Here is a 19283-nt window from a genome sequence, read left to right on the forward strand (position 1 = left end):
CGACCCAATATTACTGACACTTGCGAGGTGTGCGCACAAAGAAACTTTTCTCACTCGGGGCGTTCCACTCTATAAGGCGCTTATTGTCGTCTAAGACAAAAGAAGAAAGGACTGGGGGGGCTGCCACGCTCTGCGACTCGTGTGTGAGCTGGCTCCCGGGAGGGAAACCTTTCAGAATCAAAGCGGCGGCTGCGATAAGGTCATTTTATCGTCCGGAGGGACAAAAGAACAGGTGCCCCAAGGGCGAGATTGATTTTTTGTTACTAACCTCCTTCCTCAGCTACGCCATCTCTCGTTGCTCGTTAAGTGCCTTTCGGCGTAACGGCGAGCGTGGAGAGCTAAGAAGAATGAAAGGAGAGCCGAAAGAAGGTAGGAGAGCGAACGAAGAGAGGATGCTTCCGGCGGAATAACTTCGTTCATTGCTCTTTAAGCCCGTTAGCCTACGCGAGCCGGGAAAATTTGTCGCGTGACGCTCGGAGCACGCCGCCGCGGGAGACGCTGTCGCCCGAAGGAAAAGCCTTCGCCAGCGCCTCGCGAACATGCTCCGCGCGCCAAGCGCCTTGACGCGCGAAAAGAATCGCGCGCGCTTTTCTGCTCGGCAACACCCTTTTCCGTCTCCGCCCTTCCACAACCGTCGAGAGGAAATTGCATTTAGAAAGCAATTCCCCGCGAAGTTCAGCTCTCTGCGAGCGGCGTCGGAGAAGAAAGGAAGGACGAAAGAGAGGGAATCACTAATCTACTCTCAGCGCGAAGACTTTTGACGAAGAACGCGCCGAAGGCAGAAACATCAACGCCGCGCGAGATGAGGAGAGCAGCGCGGCGCGAGAGCTCCGCGTAGCGGTGAGGTATTGCATAAGAGGAACAAAAGGTAGAGGCAGCGGGAGGCAATGGGCAGCGGTCGCTCAGAAGGAAAGGGCCCGCGGAGGTGGAGACGTCAGCGAGTGCGCGTGCTGTTTTGGGACTAGCGAAGAAAAAGCGGCCGCTGTCAGCTTCAATTAGCGTGCGGCGGAAAGGAAGGTGGCTGCGCACAGGCACGTTATATTAGTGGCGTCGCCCAGACACTGCCTGCCCGCGGGGCTAAGCGTCGCGCCTTAAGGCAGCCGTTGCAAAAGGGAGTGCCGGCCCACGTTTCTCAGCGCAGAAGCTCTCGAAAAGGGGCTCCAAATCTCGTTAAGACTCGAGGAAAACAAAGCTAAGGAGTTAAAGTTCGAAGCATGGTGCAAGAGAACGCGTCGCCCTTTCTGTCCAGCGGCGACCGCTGCATACTACATGCCGTCTCGGAAACACGGCGTGGGTTCACTTTGGTGAGATGCGCTGCTCAATAGCGACTCCACTGCTGTGAGATGACTGCAGCAGCTCCACGCTATAGGTGCTGGACAACAGAACTGTGTCCGTGATGTTACTTGAACACCCCCTAGAGTTGTCTGCATGATCTTGCGGGGCAGCCTCTGTCCTTATGCAGGAGGCGCAGAACACAGCCATTCGTTGTGGTGGTTCACTAGTCCTGGCGCTCGGCTGCTAAGCATAAGGTTGCTGGATAGATTCCCGGTTGTGGCAGCCACACTTAGGTGGAGGCGTAATGCAAAATTCTTTCTCCCTTCTTTCGTCTTCCCTTTCATCTCTTTCCTCAGTGAACGGTTTAAGTACCCACCTTGTGTGAGGCAGTTGCGCGTTTCATTTCATCAAAGTCATCCAACATACCACCACACAACCCCTCGGTGTTCATCTTGTTCATTAGCAGCAGTGGGTAGAATGAAGACAGGCGTGTTCTACGTCAGCAGCACTCGCTCTGCATGGCTCAGTACTTCCAAATCGCCTAAAGTTTCTCTTCTTTTGTCACACTTTCCCCCTCTCATCCCCGCCTTTCGCTACACTGCCACATGAGCTCGGAAGCCTTCCAGGCCCCTACTACGCACTCTTTAGTGCTTTCCTAGTAAAGGGGCATAGAAGCCTCGTTCGAGAGAAAACGAGGTGACCGGGTCGAGCGGAAGGTTTCATGCACCGTAAGCAGCAACGCTGCCAACCCCCCCGAGTATTAACCTCCGAGCATCGATCCCACACAGAAGTGGAGCAGCGCGGAGGCCCCCATAGGCAGGAAAGGAACGACCGAAGTGTCTTCCGCTACGGGGGATCAAAACGCATAGCGTATGAAGCCTTCTGTACTCCAGGTTTTCAGATGGTCCAAGAGAGCGCATGCCAGGACAAAGGCAGGCGTGCCTGGCCAGGAAGACTGTGGGTCTCTAAATGATTCAGCGGACATCCGGCAGTCAGATGAAGCCCTTGTGGTATTATCCACAGGGCTAAATGACGAACGAATGAGAACTGATCATCACATGAGTCGGTCCAGGAAATGCGATCCAAACTGGGTACACCTGGCTACAGCGGGCTCTGCAGCATCGCTTCATAGTCTACGGGCTCCCCCAAACGACGACTTCCCCTACTGGGCTCAGCAAACTGAATGAAAGAATGAAGAACATCTTCAGGGAACTTGAACATCGTGTGCAGTTCTTACCCACAACCTGGGCTTTGTCGTCACATCAAAGCTTGCTCTACGCCGAGAGAACAGCAAACCAACTTGGGCGGCGACTTGGACACAGGGCCTGTTCTCGTCTTTAAGGCTCCGCTCATTCATCAAAGGCCAAAGAGGACCCAAACCCTTAGTACACCCAGTAACTCCCCTCATGGAGACTTTGGGCCAGGCACTAATGCAAATGGCGGGTACACCAGACCGCATAAAAGGGAGAAACAGTTTCTGAGGTGCAACCACTAGAAGGTCACAATACTGAGAAACTGGGTGAATAGAGTGAAGGTGCGTAAGTGGGAGGCGTTGGCTTTGTCAGAGATTGCGGTCCTGTTCCTAAACTTGGCACGCAGCGAATAGGAACATAATGGCACAGTAGAGGCCTATGAAGCAGACGATTTTTTTTTGCAGTGACAGCTGTTAAACGCCCGTTCCTGGGCTTCGCGTTGTCGTAGTATGTCGAGGTCATCGGCGTAACCGGTGGGTGCGTTGCCATGAGAACCACTAGGAGGGCGGTTGCCGTGAAAGGAAGAGGATATGAAGGGAGTGGAGGCACCGGTGGCTGGTTGCCACAGGAACCATCGGGAGGGTAGTTGACCTGGAAAAAAGGGTTATCGTAAAAGGATAATTTTATCGTGAGAGCGTAGGTAAGAACATCTGGAGGTGGTTACCACTGGAAAGATCAGGAGGGCGATTACCGTGGGAGGAGGAGGGAGAGTGACGAGAACGGAGGAGTAAATCGGGGGCAGCTGGTACGAAATATGCCGCCAGAGGGGAGGGTCATCGGTGGCGCCGAGCGCCTAGAGTGGCGGGGTGGAGAGGAGAAATGGTCGAAAAGCGAGTATGTGGAAAAAAAAGAGCACTCTATAACTGTACAGATATGAAGTCGCTCTCATATTCGTTACCTGTACATATCATAAAATATAAATACCTTAACAGCTGTTGCCGTCCAGGTTACCGTCCTGTCAATTTTTTACGAAAACATTCAGGGTTGCCGGCATGAGCAAAAGTGGGAGGAGCTTTACAACAACCTTCTGAAGCAAGAGATTACAGTTGCAAGGCTTGCAAAAACTCACTGGCCCAGTGAAGGAACCCCATCGCAAAACAAAAGCTATGTATGGGCAGGCTTGAACCACCTGGATGGCGAAAGAAAGGGCGGTGGTCTGAATTTTCGATACTCCCACTCCGATCGGGTACAGAACTGCACACTCTTCGATGGCTTGTCTTGATTACATGAGTATAGGATGTGCGGTGTGTCTGTCTTTTGGTGACCACAGAGCGAACAGACGGGGTTGAACTGCTTTGGGGATCATATGGAGTACATGTATGGATTAAAGAAAGTGTCTGTTTGGAGCTGCTGCCAACTGACTTGTGTTTTACTTAGAGATCTATGGGGTTCTGGGAAGATTTGTCTTTCTCTCTTGAATTGGATCTCACTCGCTCCTTGGCCGACCTGAGCTCGGCGTAGCGCACCTCCCAGTTAACTACGAATCTTCAAGCTAATTGGTGCGCCGCCTCTTTTCCAGGATGGTCCGAATAGGCGGGGATCCGGATCATTGCGATCTGGCGGGTATTGGAGACTTTTTGTAAGGTTATGATGGCGGCGGAGTAGGCCCTTCCTTTCTCAAAATTTCGAAAATTTAGAGTCGCTGATGGTGTATTTGGCAGGGGTGGAGGTAATGGCTAAAGCTATGGCAGCTTCTTCGGCCTCCTCCGGGAATTTTGTTTGAGCGATCACCGGGGGGAGAACCTCGGTGATCGACAACTGCCAAGAAAAAGGCGTCTTGGTCCGCATGTTGTGCCACGTCCACGTGCGCCTTGTCTTTCTGAACTAAAAATCTTTCGTGAAGTTTTTGTGCCCTAGCCTTTCCACTGTCCTTATTGTAGTGTGGATCCATGTTTTTGGGCAGAGGACGGACTATTAAGTGTCCGTGCACGTGTCTTGGATTTGGCAAGGTGTGTGCAGGGATTCCTTCATATTGTATTCCTGCTTTCTTTAGGATGAAACGCCGTGTTTCAATGCCTGATAGCCTTTTGTATTGTGCGGTGAGATGTGCTTCCATCATTTCCACTAAGGTTTTAATAATTCCTACCTGTAGTAGTTTTTCATTTGGCGTATGACGAGGGAGGTTGAATGCAATTTTGTAGGACTGTCTAATTAGAGAATCCAGTTCACCCTTTTCTCTGACTCTGAGAGTGACGTATAGTGTAGAGTAGATGACTTTCTTAAGAACAAAGATCTGTATTAGTTTCCTGGTCTCGGCTTCTTTAACTCCTCCTCCCCTATTCACGATGCGTCTGATGAGGATTTGGTTGACAGTGTTCCTCAGTGTCTCAATTAGTGTGGAATTTATTTGACTCTATCAGCATTCCCAATATTCTTAGGGTTTCTACTTCTGGGATGGCTGCCCCTTCCACGTAGATTTTTATCTCAGGCGCTTTGTTCTTTTTTTGGCGCTTTGGGTGTAGGATGAAGACTTCGGATTTTTGGGAGAACATCCGAGTCCCACGGCTTGTGCCTCCTCTACTACTACATCTGCCGCTTGTTGTAGCGTATCTTCCATCGTGCCGATACTCCCCTTGGTGGCCCAATGGGTGATATGGTCCGCGTACAAAGAGTGTTCTAGGTCTGGAATTTTTGCGAGTTCGTGTGCCATTTTGATGAGGGTTATATTGATTAAGAAGGGGGAGAGGACCGATCCTTGCGGCGTTCCTCTGTCTCCTGAACTAAAGGTGTCGGATTTGATTCTGCCAATTTGGATTTCAGCCGTTCTTTCGGTTAGAAGGTCCTTCATGTAGTTATACATTCTTTCGCCGACATTCAAGAGTGAAAGGGATTCTATGATTGCTTTGCATTTGACGTTATCAAGTGCTTTGGTCAAATTAGAGCTAGGATTGCCCTGGTGCTCTTTTCTTGCTCCTGAGATAGTACTTCATTTGGTAGCCTGAGCATCGTATCCTGTGTTGATAAATGTGGTCTAAAGCTGGCCATAGCGTTTGGACATAAATTGTCTTTGTGCATGTGCGACTAGAGTTTGTTTAGTATGACTTGCTCTATCAGTCTTTCTACGCAAGAAGTAAGCGAATTAGGTCTAACATTTTCGAGCACGAGCTTTTTGCCCGGTTTTGGGATGAATTTAACGATGGCATGTTTAAAAGATGCTGGGAGTTTTCCCTCCCTCCAACACTCGTTCGCAAATTCCGTGAGGGCTGCGATGGAAGCGTCGTCTAGGTTTCTGAGTGTCTTGTTGTTAATTACGTCCTCTCCCGGGGCGGATGTCGTGCGTATCTTATGGAGGGATGCTTTTATTTCAATCATTGTTATGACCGCGCCCAGGATGGGGTTAGGTTGTCCTTTATAATCGGGTAGGGACTTCGCCTCTCGAGTTGTGCTGAAGTATTTGTGCTTTAGCATGTTTATATATATCCTGCTCCGTGCTGGGTCTAGGTTTAAAATTTCGCTAATTTTCTTTGGAGTCGTAGCATTGTTGGATTCCGGATTAAGGAGATGCCGCAGAAGATTCCACGTATCTCTCGTGCTTAGATTGCCATTTACATTTTAGTAGATGTGGTTCCACTGCTGTCTTGAGAGTTCTGCGGAGAGGTATTGAATTTCGTCCGTGAGTCTGACTATCCTGTTTCTAAGCTATTTGTCGTATTTTTGCTAAAGCCATTCTTTTTTCTAAGCTTTGCCTTGCCTCCCACATATGTGAAAGTCGGCTGTCAACCGTATTTACGCCTAGGCCGTCTACTATTGTTCTTTAGTGGCCTTTCCAACATTAGATAGGAGGGTTCGTGTCCACTGTTCTAGGTCTGTGATCGGTTCCTGATTTTGGTCGCGAATCGATGCGACCCTGCTGGGGCAGTTCAAATCTCCCGCCGTTCTCTTATGTTCCGCTGCATGCCCGTGAGATGGCTCTTCACTGCGCTTTTTCGGCACATTGAACTTGGAGTAAGACTTGATGTTGGGCTAGTCGGTTCATGGTTAGAGCGAAACAAAACTGCGCGAAGAAGACGGGACCACTCTTCCTATGAACAAGGGACAAGCGGCAACTACCTATGTTAACCTGATCGCACTGTCAACGTGCCAGTCAAGAGTCTTGGGCTACTGCCTGAAGCGCAGGATTGTGCCTCCCGAAATCCAGAGGCTCTTCGGCGCCCCGGGTCCTTCCTGGGGACATGTTCGCCAAAAACTGCGCTTTGTGTGTGTGTATTCGTGCCTTTCTTTTGCCCCGTCTTCTTCGCGCAGTTTTGTTTCGCTCTAACCTTGAACTTGGAAGCGGGTGAAAGTTATGAAGAGGACGATGCACAAATCACGCACCCTGGCCAATCCCCCGCCGTGGGTATGTGCCATTCAGCCTGAGGACATCATCATCATCATCAACGCGAGAGGCCAACAACAACAGGCGAGGCGGAGGGCTCATGTACACCGAACTGTAATAACTGTAATAAGTACCATGTTGAAAAAATAAATAAATGCGCCGTTGGCCGAGTGGTCTAAAGCAGTGCCGGCGAAGCTGATTTGTTCGCGCCGCGGCGAATTTGAATCCCGCTCGAGACTGCATGTTTTTTTGTTGTTGGGACTGCTGAGAACAGGTCACTCTTTCCGAGCTCTTTCCTTGCACCACGTACGGCGGTTGGCAGGTGGCCAATATGACGCCGGACGACGCGGTTGGCTTTTTTTTTTGTTTGCTGGAACGAGGCTTCTATGCTATGGCATAATATTTGAAAGCACTGAAGAGTCTTTGGGAAGTAGAAGACTTCCGAGCTCGTATGGGAGCGTCGCGGCAGGTCTGGATGAGAGAATGTGAAAAAGGAAGAGAAACTAAAGGCGGCCGCGTTTCGATGGGGGCGGAACGCAAAGGCTCCCGTGTGCTGCGCTATGTCAGTGAACATTAAAGATCCTCAGGTGGTCGAAATTATTCCGAAGCCCTCTACTGCGGCGCCTCTTTCTGCCTTTCTTATTTCATTACCATTTTCCTCTCTTCCTACACGACGCAGTTAAGGTGTCCCCTGCGATGTGAGACAGTTACGGCGCTTTTCATTTGCCCAAAACCAAATTTCAACTTTTTCTTCTCATTTAGATGCTCAAGTGCCAGTCCTGAGCCTGGGATACTCTTTTCGTTGTTTTGCCATAACAGTGAACTGCTACGTCTACTCTTACGTCTCTGGGTTACTTCTATAGGCCAAGCGTGTGTTCCCACTGTGCTCACTTTTCCAGCAACCAACAGTGACTAGTGTAGTTAGCGGTACAGTGTGCTGTCTGGTGAGAATGTTCGCAGTGTGGCCCGGACTGTCCAGCACGAAAGTCGGAGACGGCTCCCGTTGCTCATTAGGTTCGTTGTCTTTTTTAGTGATTTACACTCCGTTTTACCGGAATTGTACTGTACCTTTCATATTGTGATTATTTTCCCGCAACACCCTTAACACGCACTATATTAGATTGAGTTGTGAACTCCATTAAAAAAATTGACCCTCTCGTTGAATTGTCTTCCAATTCCTATCTTTTGTTTCGAAGGTGCGAATATTCTTCGTTGCAGTTAGTTTGCTTTGTGCACAAACATGTATGACATATATCTACTCCTGTGTAGGTCCAGAGGGAGACCGAAGTAGGCTTAAACAAAGTAAGTAAATAATAAATAGCTGTGAGAGGAAATTTCTTCGGAAGGGGGAAGAAGAGGAGAATAACTCCGTGGCCATTGTATACGATGTGGTGAAAAGGAGATTATGGTAGCGTTTCCGTTGGCGTAGTGTGTCGCAACTGAAAGCATAGAGTTTCTTATTATTACCTAGAGGACACTGGCAGCCCGTCTATGGGAGTTTGCATGGCGACCCCTCGAGACCACTTCAGCCACCATGGGCGCTCAAAGCATCATGAGGAGGTTAGCTACTTGTTGCGGAACTGCAACTTTTGGCCAAAAAATAATAGAAAAATAAAGCTGTTTGATAACTACAAACGTCATAACATTCAATATCTTGTCTAATGATTGCAACAAACGAGCAGAAAAGCATTTAAGTGCAAAGTTTGCCCAAAATAAGAGACGACTCGCTCTTCTATTGGCCAAGTAATGAACACTATAAAAACTAATATTTCGTAATTAACAGGCGCATTTTTAAAAGTAAATATGTTTTCAAAAAAAAATATTGTTGCTTAGATACTTCAAGAAGTTTTTTAATGGCATTTCGGAAAAGTGAAAACTTTTATTGGCGTCGTGTGTCTATGCGTTTTTACTACTATGGTTTTTGCACACTGCGTTCGCGCGAAAGTCGTCTGCGCACACACGAACAGCGTTTTCGGAATGAAACATCTCAGTAGTGGCACTCCGTGTTCCCGAAAAACTACGACTGTTCCGCAACAAGTAGCTCACCGCCCCATGATGCTTTGAGAGTCCATGGTGGCTGAAGGGCAGCGCCGCCAGCTTTCCCTCTAGGTAATAGTAAGAAACTCTATGACTGAAAGCGCCCGCGTTCGCCCGTTGGTCTGTAAGAATGCGATCCGCATGAGGGAGAGGGGGATGCTCGAGGGAGGGCTTAGTACAGTTCTCAATGTTTCTTCTTCTCTCTTCATGGATATGGGGAACATTGTTAGGGTGTTTTGTATGTTGTCTGCTTGTAACAAGCTGCTTTTCAGTATGCGCCTAAATATGCGTCACTTACGGGCGGCTGTCATCGAAATAAGAGAGAGAGAGAGAGATATAGAGAAAGAGAGAGGTAATTTTTTTTCACAGCCCAGTAAATGATCGGGAGGAAGGCTGTCCGCTGTATGTTTTCTCTGTTCTGCGGCGACGGATCTGTTTCAGAAGTTGGGAAAAATAATTGAATTGGGACATTGCAATGCAGGAGATAATTCACCGGTTTCAGACTTTTTGCATTCTTTAATGTGCAAGAAGTTTGCTATAGAGCCCAGTTTTTATCTCGTGTGACTGTCAACTCATCGTACCTGTCACAGTCTTTCACTTGCTCTAAAAACACATTTTACCAGAACTAACTGGCTAAAATATACTCTCCTCCATACACCTTGAGCTAGATGGACTTGTTCAGTCGAGCGCTGTCTTCACTCTACAAAACGTTTTGAAAAATTGCACACAAGCTAATCTGTCTTCTTAATCTGCTGCATAGTGTTTCGCCTTTGATGAAGTCATTTTGGCATCATATGTGCCTTATTTCATAATATGTTGCTGCCTTTCGTGTTCAGGCCGTCATGTCTGCAGTATTGAACATGTAAACATATAAAAGAAGTAAAAAGAATTCAGTGCTATTGCTTTAGATTAATTATCACCGACAGATGTTCCTGGTATATGACGTTCCTGCGTAGATCTGACCCATACTTGTCGTCTCGATTGCTGCATCGATGTAGACGTCGTGACAGCCTTTACGGCGGAAAATGCAAGAGCTGACGCCCATTTACTCATCAATTACTGCGTTACGGCATTTTCGGCACACATACGCAACTTATTGGAATTATATTCCACCAATATTCCGACTTCACCGAAAATTTCCCTACGCTGCCACCGCTGCAGTGAATACCAGAATGCCGGCAGTAGTTCTTCGCAGAAACTGCATGGCGCCTATGGTCAAAAACAGTGATTTGTATGTTTTTTTTTACTTATTATTCAGGATACGATTGCACAATGCACGGTGCGATTTTTTTTTTCCTGAACAAGGCCAGTTTATATAGAAGTGTCTACACCAGTTCTAATGAAACTTCAGATATCAAAGAGAGAAATTGTGTCTTATGTCTCTTTGCAGTATATGGCTGCTGAAAAGTAGTTTCTCTAAGATTTAGTGTGAACTGAAACTCGGAATCTTTAGAAATATTGCCCACTGAGCATTCGAGGAAGCAAAACCGTCTGCTATAAGGCACAGTGTAGCTAGATCGCGTATTTGCCTCAAGGCTTACTGGTCATCGCACGAGCCGCGCACACGTGTATTGAGGGTGGTGAAATCGCTCCATTAGAGCTGGCCATTTTAACCACGTTTGGCTTTAAGCATTAAAGGGTGCCGGAGAAAGCGTTCAAGTCGAGCAAGTAAACAGATTGCGAGCAAGGCGGAGAGGGCGACTTCTACTTCGCACGACCTTATCGATCACTAGGTTCGGTACGAAGACGGAGCGGTAGCCGCTAATGGGAGACACGTGTTACACCGTATATGGGCACATGAATTTAGGTGGCGTCGCGCAGTGTCTGCGCCCTGGTCTCAGCACTGCTTCACGTTGGTTCTGGAGAGCTGGAATTCATTCGTCCAGCTCACAGGCCTCAGATCGCTTTGTTCGTTAAGCCTTTCGAAAGCAGAATGATTGGGAGGAAACATGGAAACCCTCTCACAAGCAGCACATTCGAATCTCTTGCCGTCTTCTCACCTCCTATTTCGAAGAGCGTACGCAAATGGCCCCGAATTGCATGGTAGGTGAAGTTGAACGTCCTGGAGTGGCACACTGGCAGCGAGGGAGGCCGTAGTGTAGTGCTCCCGATTGATTTCAAGTACGTGAGTTCTTCGAAGTGCACTGACGTCGCAAAGCGCGCGAGAGTTTCTGCATTTCGCCTCAGTTGGAATGCGCCGGCCTCGGCCGAGGTTCGATATCGGACCCTTGGGAATTGCCTCGACCGGCGAAAGTTCGTGCGGTTTTCGGCATTATGCTTGTAGGCACCGGCGTCCGCGCACGCGGTCAAAAGATGCTGAGCTCAAAACAAAAACATATTTGAAGAGGCGAAAACTCAAGAAAAAAACTCGAGGAATTTGAAGACAGAGCGCGCTGCGAGTGCAACAGAATGTGAAGCAGAAACGATCAGCATGCGCGAAGTTTTATCGCAGTCGTTAACGTGTTGAATTTTAGAATTCGCGGCCTTGAGAAAGAATTGCCGAGAGACATTTCGCAATACCACAACAACGAGCACAAGGTAGTTATCATCAGCTCTGGGGAACCATCCTTCAAATGTGTGGTTGTTCAGAACGCAAGCGTTTGGGGCAGGGGGGTCTGCTTTTATTTAAGAGGTGTTTTTGGTCCCACACTAAAGAATGCATCCTTATTATAGACAAGAGAATGCAGTACTGAGAAACAGTATATTCCAGTGTCGGAGACAGCTTAAAGCATGATGTCGCTTCTTCACCTGTGGAATGGAAACAGGTACAAACCTTAAATAAAACTAAAACCGAACATGAATCAATTCACTTGAGCTCGCGGTACCATGGTTCACACAGGCAGTAGCTGTTTTTTGCAGCGTTCAGGCCGGTTTCAAGAAAAAATAAACAAACAAAAAGCCCCTTAGATTGGGTGAACTGGGTGCCGGTTCAAGTATCAACTGTACAATTGAGGACACTGAACTTAGGAATTGGAGTTGGCGACTGCTGCAACCTTTTGTGAACGTGCCACGATGTTGCACGCTCTGCACCGACCACAGAATGCACCGCTGACATGTTTTAGGCATAAGAGCAAAACAGAACAATACGTTAATTTAGGTAATAACAATACTCTGCCAGAAAGCACTTTAACCGTCGAAATGTAAAGAATAATTTTGAGTTACAAGAAGCATGCCCACTTTATTTCACGTTGAATGGAGCTAAACAGTACAAAAAAAAAAATAGAGGTAGTTAGTAGAATATCTGTCCAAGGTTGTGGGATCACTATTTAAAAACGAAGAAAAAAGCGCAGTAAAAAAGTAAAACAAATGAATGGACAAAGCACTTCTAGTTGTCGTTGTGCCATTTGTGTCAACCTTTCGATTAGGTGTTCTTTGCCGTTCTATTATTCATGAAATTAGTTTTCCAACAAGCCCGGTTGCGTCACATTTTTGTGGGACTATCGCGCTTTGAGAAAGATTATTTCGGCGACATGTAAGTTGCTCGAGACAAGGACCTAATCTTTGAAACTGTAACAGTCTTTACTCCCTTATCGCTGTACCATTACGTCATAACCAGTTTTCAGATTTGACCCCACGTTCCCATCAAGATAGTCGAACACCTGCCCCCTAACACCACGTTAGCGTTAGAAGGCAGTCCTCTCCTGCGCTTTCTAGCTTTTTAACAATTCCTTCACACACACCACCTTTGAAAAAGGGAAAGAAAAATCGACAGAAGAGCAGCTCCCGACTCCGCGGCGTTTAAGTGTCCTGTCCCAGCAGATGTCATACTCGGCAGAGCGCCGCGACACCCGGTGGTCTCAGGGTCGCCCCCCGCGAGAACACCACCGGACACGATCGTCTCCCGTCGGCCAACGCGGCCGGCGACACGCATAAAAGCATCCCCGCCGGGCCTACCCGGCGAACGTCGCATGAAAGAATCAGCGCCGTATCCCCCGGAATCCTCCTCCGTGTAGCGCCGACGCAACTGGCCGATCGCCCTAATAACGCCGATACCCCGGCTCGGCTGGCGCCAGTGGCCAGCTTTTCTCGCCCCCCCCCCCCCCCCCTTTCCCTAGGCTCGCCATGGAAGCGGCATAAAAGTGGTCCCCTCCTAATATCAATAATAACGCGTGCCTTTCCGAGGGAAAGAAGAGGGAGGAGACGTCCCTAGTTCGCCTTGGCTTCCCCTAAAGAGGAGAGGAATGCTGGACGGCGCTGGGGACGCGCTGCTCGTAGCTGGCCGAGCATCAGCAGCAGCAGCGGCCGCCGCTACTCCAGCTGGCTCTTAGGCGGACTGAATTATAGATCAGAGCTCGGCTCGACCGGTTTTCTTCGCCCGGAAGCGGGAACGGGAGAGACGGCCGAAGCCCTCGCGATACAACAACCGGGGGGCTTCCGAGGCAGCTGAGGCACTTAGCTTCTTTGCCAGCTGAAAGACTGCCTGGGACGAACACCGCTCGGAAGAGCAAGAAGCCAGCCGTGAATAGAGGAAAGAGCAACAGGAAGGCTTACACTTGAGGCAACAAAACAACGACTGGCTTACTTTGTCCCTGCTTTTGGTCTTGAGTACAGCACAAGAAAGAAGGGTGTGGTGGCACTGTGAGCGGCGCACGTGTGATACTAGACTGTGTTCGCGTCTCAGTGGGTTCTCAGTGAGGCCTGGGAATTTGACAGGAGCAGAGAGAGTGCGAAGCATTCTTTTTGTTTATTTTTTTAAACTTCCTTCTTACATGCATGCATAAAAGTGAGAGGCTGCACTCGAGCATGGAAGTCGAGTACGGGAGCAAGCACAGAAAAAAAAAAAATGACACAGAGCGTGTTGGCGCTTCGCTGCCTGCAGACGGCACACTAAAGGCACTGCAGCTCATGGATTCAAGGAGAGGGCTGAGTCGGGCTGGTTGGTTCATGTTGAATGGTACGGCAAAACAGCGCTGACGGACGGGACGTCTTCTTCTTCTTCCGTCCCGTCCATCAGCGCTGTTTTGCCTACCATTCAGCTCATGGAGTTGCTGATAATCCGGTTTTAAGCGAATACCTTCAAGTTATGCTCTATGATCATAATAAAACCATCCTCGAGAAGAACAATTGCCTCTCCGGTGGTAACCAGCTGCTCTCGTCTTGTGCCAGCCACGGCCGTTTTGTCCCATCCAGTTTCAGCAGCTATCCGAACCATGGCCGGCATAACCTAACGTTTCTTTCGCTTGCACTTTGTGTACATGTTGTGTACTCTTTGTGTTTCTGTTACATTATGTTGAACTGTATATTGTCAGACCAAGTGGTTTCTATGAATTGATGAAAAGGAGTAGCCGGCGCCGCTATGTGGCACCAACCTCTCGTGTCTTGTTCATGTAAATAAGAAAAAAACATTTCCTTCCAGGATCAGTTTTATTTTAGAACTTTCCGTCATTGGCTGAAGGGCGGGAAATTCAAAAATGGCGTTGAATCGGGTGCAGGTTCATTTATTGTATTTATACCTTCTGCCCCCACTTACTATGTTTTCGTGCATCAAAGAAGCCAACGGCTATAAATTCTGCGCACTATATGCTCTATGTCCACTTTGTCTTCTTAACCGCAACTACAGTGACGTCATCCTACGGTTGCTCCTTAATCCGTGCAGCTAATGTTCCGTCTCTTGACGCCTTGTCCATCATTTTACTTTTACTTCCTATTCATATCTGCGCCACGCTTAGTTTCTTTGAAGCCTCCGAATTTCGGTTCATGCTTAGGGGGCTACTGGTACTGGCTGGATGTATCTGTTGCATCAGGCATATATGTCCAATTTCCATTACTAGCGTTTGTTCTAAGTTGATGGAGCATGTCATTTTTAGCCAAGTCATGAAATTTATTATTTGTAACAACTTCTTTCACTCTAGTCAGCATGGATTCCTTAAGAATCTATCTTGCGACACATAACTCGCACTTTTCACAAACGACATCAGCTCCACCTAGACCTTAACATACCTGTAGGTTCACTGTTTTTAGACTTCGAAAAAGGTTTTGACAAGGTTCCGAATAATCGACTTTTCTCGAAACTTTCACGCCTAAATCTTCATCCCCTAGTCTATAACTGGTTACGTGGTTTTTGATCGGCCGTCATCAGTTCGTTTTCGCAAATAACCATTCCTCTCCTCTGTCTCCTGTGATTTCTGGTGTGCCTCAGGGTTCCGTTCTGGGCCCACTGCTCTTCGTAATCTACATCAATGACCTCCTTAACGATATATCTTCTAGCGTCCGTTTGTTTGCTGATGATTGCGTTATATACCGACCGATTAACAATTGTTCAGATGCCGTCATTCTTCAGCGCGACTTACAAAAAGTAGAAAAATGGTGTAAAACCTGGTTAATGTCTTTAAATGTCAGCAAAAAGCCATTAATTACTTTCCACCGCCGCCATTCTCACGTAGTGCCCACGCATTTTTTTGGTATCACAGTAATATCCTCTGTGACATCTTGTATATACCTAGGACTTATTTTAACACAGAATCTTTCGTGGTCCTCTCTCATAGCCAAAATATCTAACGAGGCTAACTGCCCTCTCGGCTTTCTCAGGCGCAATCTTAAATTCTTCTCCCCCTCGGTAAAAAAACCCTTGTTACAAAGCCCTTGTAAGGCCCAAGCTAGAATATGCATGCTCAGTTTGGGACCCTCATCAGACTAATCTTTCTAACTCCATTTTATCTATCGAAAACCACGCGGCTCGATTTATTTTTCGTGACTATTCTTCCTATACTAGTGTCAAAGCTCTAAAATCTAATGCAAATCTTCGCAATCTAGAAACTCGACGTAAAATAGCCAGGCTCGTTCTCTACCACAAGATCTATCATTTTCCAATTCAACTTCTTCCCGCTTTCTGTTCTGTGTTTTGCATTCCGGAGATAATTATATATGCAAACACCCATCGGGAAGTCCTTCCATCGAAGCTATATGGCAATGAGTGAAAATAAAGGCACGAAGTTCGCCCGCTCTTTGACATTTTCACCAATTCGAAGGAAACTAAAGGTAAGTCTCAAGCCACCACAGTGCGCTTCCGAATATGATTGCTCTCTTTCCGGTTACCGTCGGCCTCTTGGCTGCACAGTATGAAAAAAAAAAAAAAACGTTCGGGCTTGCACCTTTCCCGAACGCAGGAAAAGAGGAAAGCACGACGCCTCTTCACCCGCGCTCGCATAGATACATAGTTTGCGCCGAAATAATAAAAATACAAAATAAAAAGGCCCGTGTCCACGTGTTCTGTGCAGCTCGAGCGGCAAGGCGTGATTAAGCGGCGAGGGCCGTCCCGTGACACGGCCGTATGCTGGCCATACATGAGCCATGCTGGCCCCCGAGCGTTTCACTTTGTTTCTCTCTGCGCGCGGCCGAAAGATGAACGAGTAGGGCGCGTCGAGCGGGGGCCTGCGCCGGAAACAAAGGGGCCGGGACGTCAGAGCCGCGGACGGGCCAGCGCTGGAGCGTGCATAATTAGGCCGCCCATACCTGGCTCCGAGACAGCGCCGTCGTGTATGAACAGGCAGAAACCCCCACCCCTCCCCCCTTTCCGCCACTTCCCCTCGCACCGTGCATGGAGTCGATGCGAGAGACGAGGGCACAGCGTACGGGCACACACTGCACTTAAGCACGTTGAAAGAAAAAAGAGAGGAAAAAAGGGGAAAGAGTTAAGCATCGTGAAACAAGAGTTTGGAACGAAGAATGAGCGTAGGTGGGAGCGGACATCCCATCGAGCGAGATGTGTTGGTGCAGGGAACGATTAGTTGGGGGGTGGGGGGGGGGTGGGGGGGGGGGGGTGGGGGGGAGGGGGGGAGGAGAGGTGCCTTGCGTAGCGGTGCTATAGTGCCCGACCGGGCTGCCCGTGAACGCTGGAGCGGAAGTGAGCGAACGAGCCGGCTTGGCATCCGACCGGAGTTCCTGGGGCTTGCAAACAAGCGGATTGTGAACGGGCCTATACGGCTGGGAGCGCGGTGGGGCAGGGTTCTGCACGAAATATCGATCTCTTCGAGTCTGCGTGTACGTTGACTGCAGCGTGGATTTGATTTTTATAAGCTCTCAGTGACTTGCCACAGTCGGTGAAAAGTTTGGCTCTTGTATGACCGACTGCATTTACGATTCCTCTTTATAAATAAGATTCACTCGACAGACCTCTTTTCTTTATTGTTAACGTGGCGCAACGCTATTGTTTCCAGAAACCGTACACACTAAGTTGGGTTTTGTTGCGGTACCAAGTTTAGTTCGTGCCCGTTTCTGCATATCGAAGCGCAACGCAGCTGCCATGCCGCATATTGTAACACGCCGTACAGTCATGCCATTGCGTAACAAAGTTTCAGCGTTCATTTCTTGATCGCTCCGTAATTATGCGCGGCCAGCACAGTTCTTCTTCTTTTATTGCGAAGCAATACCACTTTCGCTACCACCTCAGCCCGTGCCGTGCCGCGGACGCATAGCCACGCTTGACCTTTTGCGTGACCTCGCTGCGTGACGTCATACCATCTGTGTAAAAACGGGGCCCCATCTCACGCCGTCGCCTTGCGCGGCGCATAGCCACGGCCGCGGCCTGACTGCGCTCTTCTCGTCAAGCCCATGAGATGCCGCCTCCAGCCTATACGCTTCGGCACGTTGCAAAGAGAAAGCATCAGCGAGCTACGGAGACACAAGAAGAACGAAAAGAACGGCAGCAGAACCACGTATTGCTTCGCAAATACCAGGCTTAACCAAGCTAAGCCACAGCCAATTTTTTTGTTATTTGTTTTTCTCTTGGTGTGTATACGTGCTAAAGTCATTCTCAAATTTAGTAGAGAAATAACCAGGAAATTTTCAATTGTGTGCAAAAAGTTTGCGCCCTGTCATGTTGTTCATGACTACACTCTTTGTCTCACTTCAGTATAAAGTTCGATAGCCGCAGCTCTTGTCTCGAATGCAGAGAAGCGTCTTTCGTTTTTATCTTAGCAGTTTTATCTTATATTCCATATTTTCAACTAGAATAAAAAATGGTAAGGTCTTGGTTATATTTAAATGAGAAGACAAATATGTTCTTTTCGACTACTATCCGATTTCAATTTTCCCTGTTTAATTAAAAGCACTTAAAAAGGTAATGATGAGTAGAACGATGAGACTATTTGATAAAAAGGACATAATGGAATTGGAATTTCGGTTCCCTAAACGGAAGTCTACAGAATCAGGTCTAGTCTACAGAAATAAAACATTTTACGCAATATAAGAGCAACAACGTCAACACTCGGAATATTTGTATATTTTAGCAAAGCATTCGACTTCGTCACATGCAATATGTTTCTTCATGAAGTAGAAAATGTATAGTGTCCAAGGCGCCTGTCTCGATTTGATTCTATCCTATCTTAACAAATGCAAGCTGGTCATTATCATGGATGACTGCACCTCCAAAGTTCGGTCTGGTTTGGTTTATGGGGTTTAACGTCCCAAAGCGGCTGAGGCTATGAGAGATGCCGTAGTGAAGGGCTCCGGAAATTTCGACCACCTGGGGTTCTTTAACGTGCACTGACAACGCACAGCACACGGGCCTCTAGAATTTCTCCTCCAAAGAAATTCTAACCTCCAAAGTTCGTCCTAGTAGTTGTGGCGTTCAAGGAAGGCTTGTTGGCGCTTTTCGGTTCAACGCACTTATTGACGACGTTGTTCTGATTACCAGCGAACCTCGCTTCTTCTTAAATGCAGATGACATTAGTCTTTTCTCGAGCGCTTCTTTCATTGATGAGTTGATAATTAAATGTAAAGCAGTTTTGAAAGTATTAAGTAAACGGTCTTTAAATACGCCCCTTCATCAGTACTGCAAAAAAGTTGTTGGGTTTAGAGCGGTGAACACTATAACAGTTTAGGATAATGAGGGTTTAACGTCCCAAAGCGACTCAGGATGAGGAACGCCATAGTGAAGGACTCCGGAAGCTTCGACTGTCTAGGGTTTTTTTAACGTGCACTTTCATCGCACAGTACACGGGCCCCTAGAATTTCAGCTCCATCGAAATTCAACCTCCGCGACCGGGATCGAACCCGCGTCTTTTGGGTCAGCAGCCGAGCGCCGTCAGCACTGAGGCACTGCGGGGGGCGAATACTATAACAACTCTGACTAGTGCACCAGTGCTAAGCGATAACATAATCGACAATGTTTTTTCTAATCTCTTGGAGTCACTTTTGATGTATGTAGAAGGGGAATGTGCACGTTACGACTTTATAGAAAAGTTGGCACAATTTGCAGAACACTTGCCCAGACGTAGGTTCCCGTTTTCTGTGCTTTAAAAATTGATTATATATCATACTTTATCTTATTGTTATCTCAGCTACTGCCATTCAGTTCGGTTCTTTCACTTTTCGATTCGTATTGGATTCGGTTTTCGACTGCACTATTCGTAATAGATTCGTTAGCAAAACCAGTTTATTTTGATTCCATTTGGTTTCGAAAA

This window comes from Amblyomma mixtum, chromosome 6 (assembly GCF_055824585.1).
Source record: "Amblyomma mixtum isolate Tamu chromosome 6, ASM5582458v1, whole genome shotgun sequence".
Taxonomy (NCBI): Eukaryota; Metazoa; Arthropoda; class Arachnida; order Ixodida; family Ixodidae; genus Amblyomma; species Amblyomma mixtum.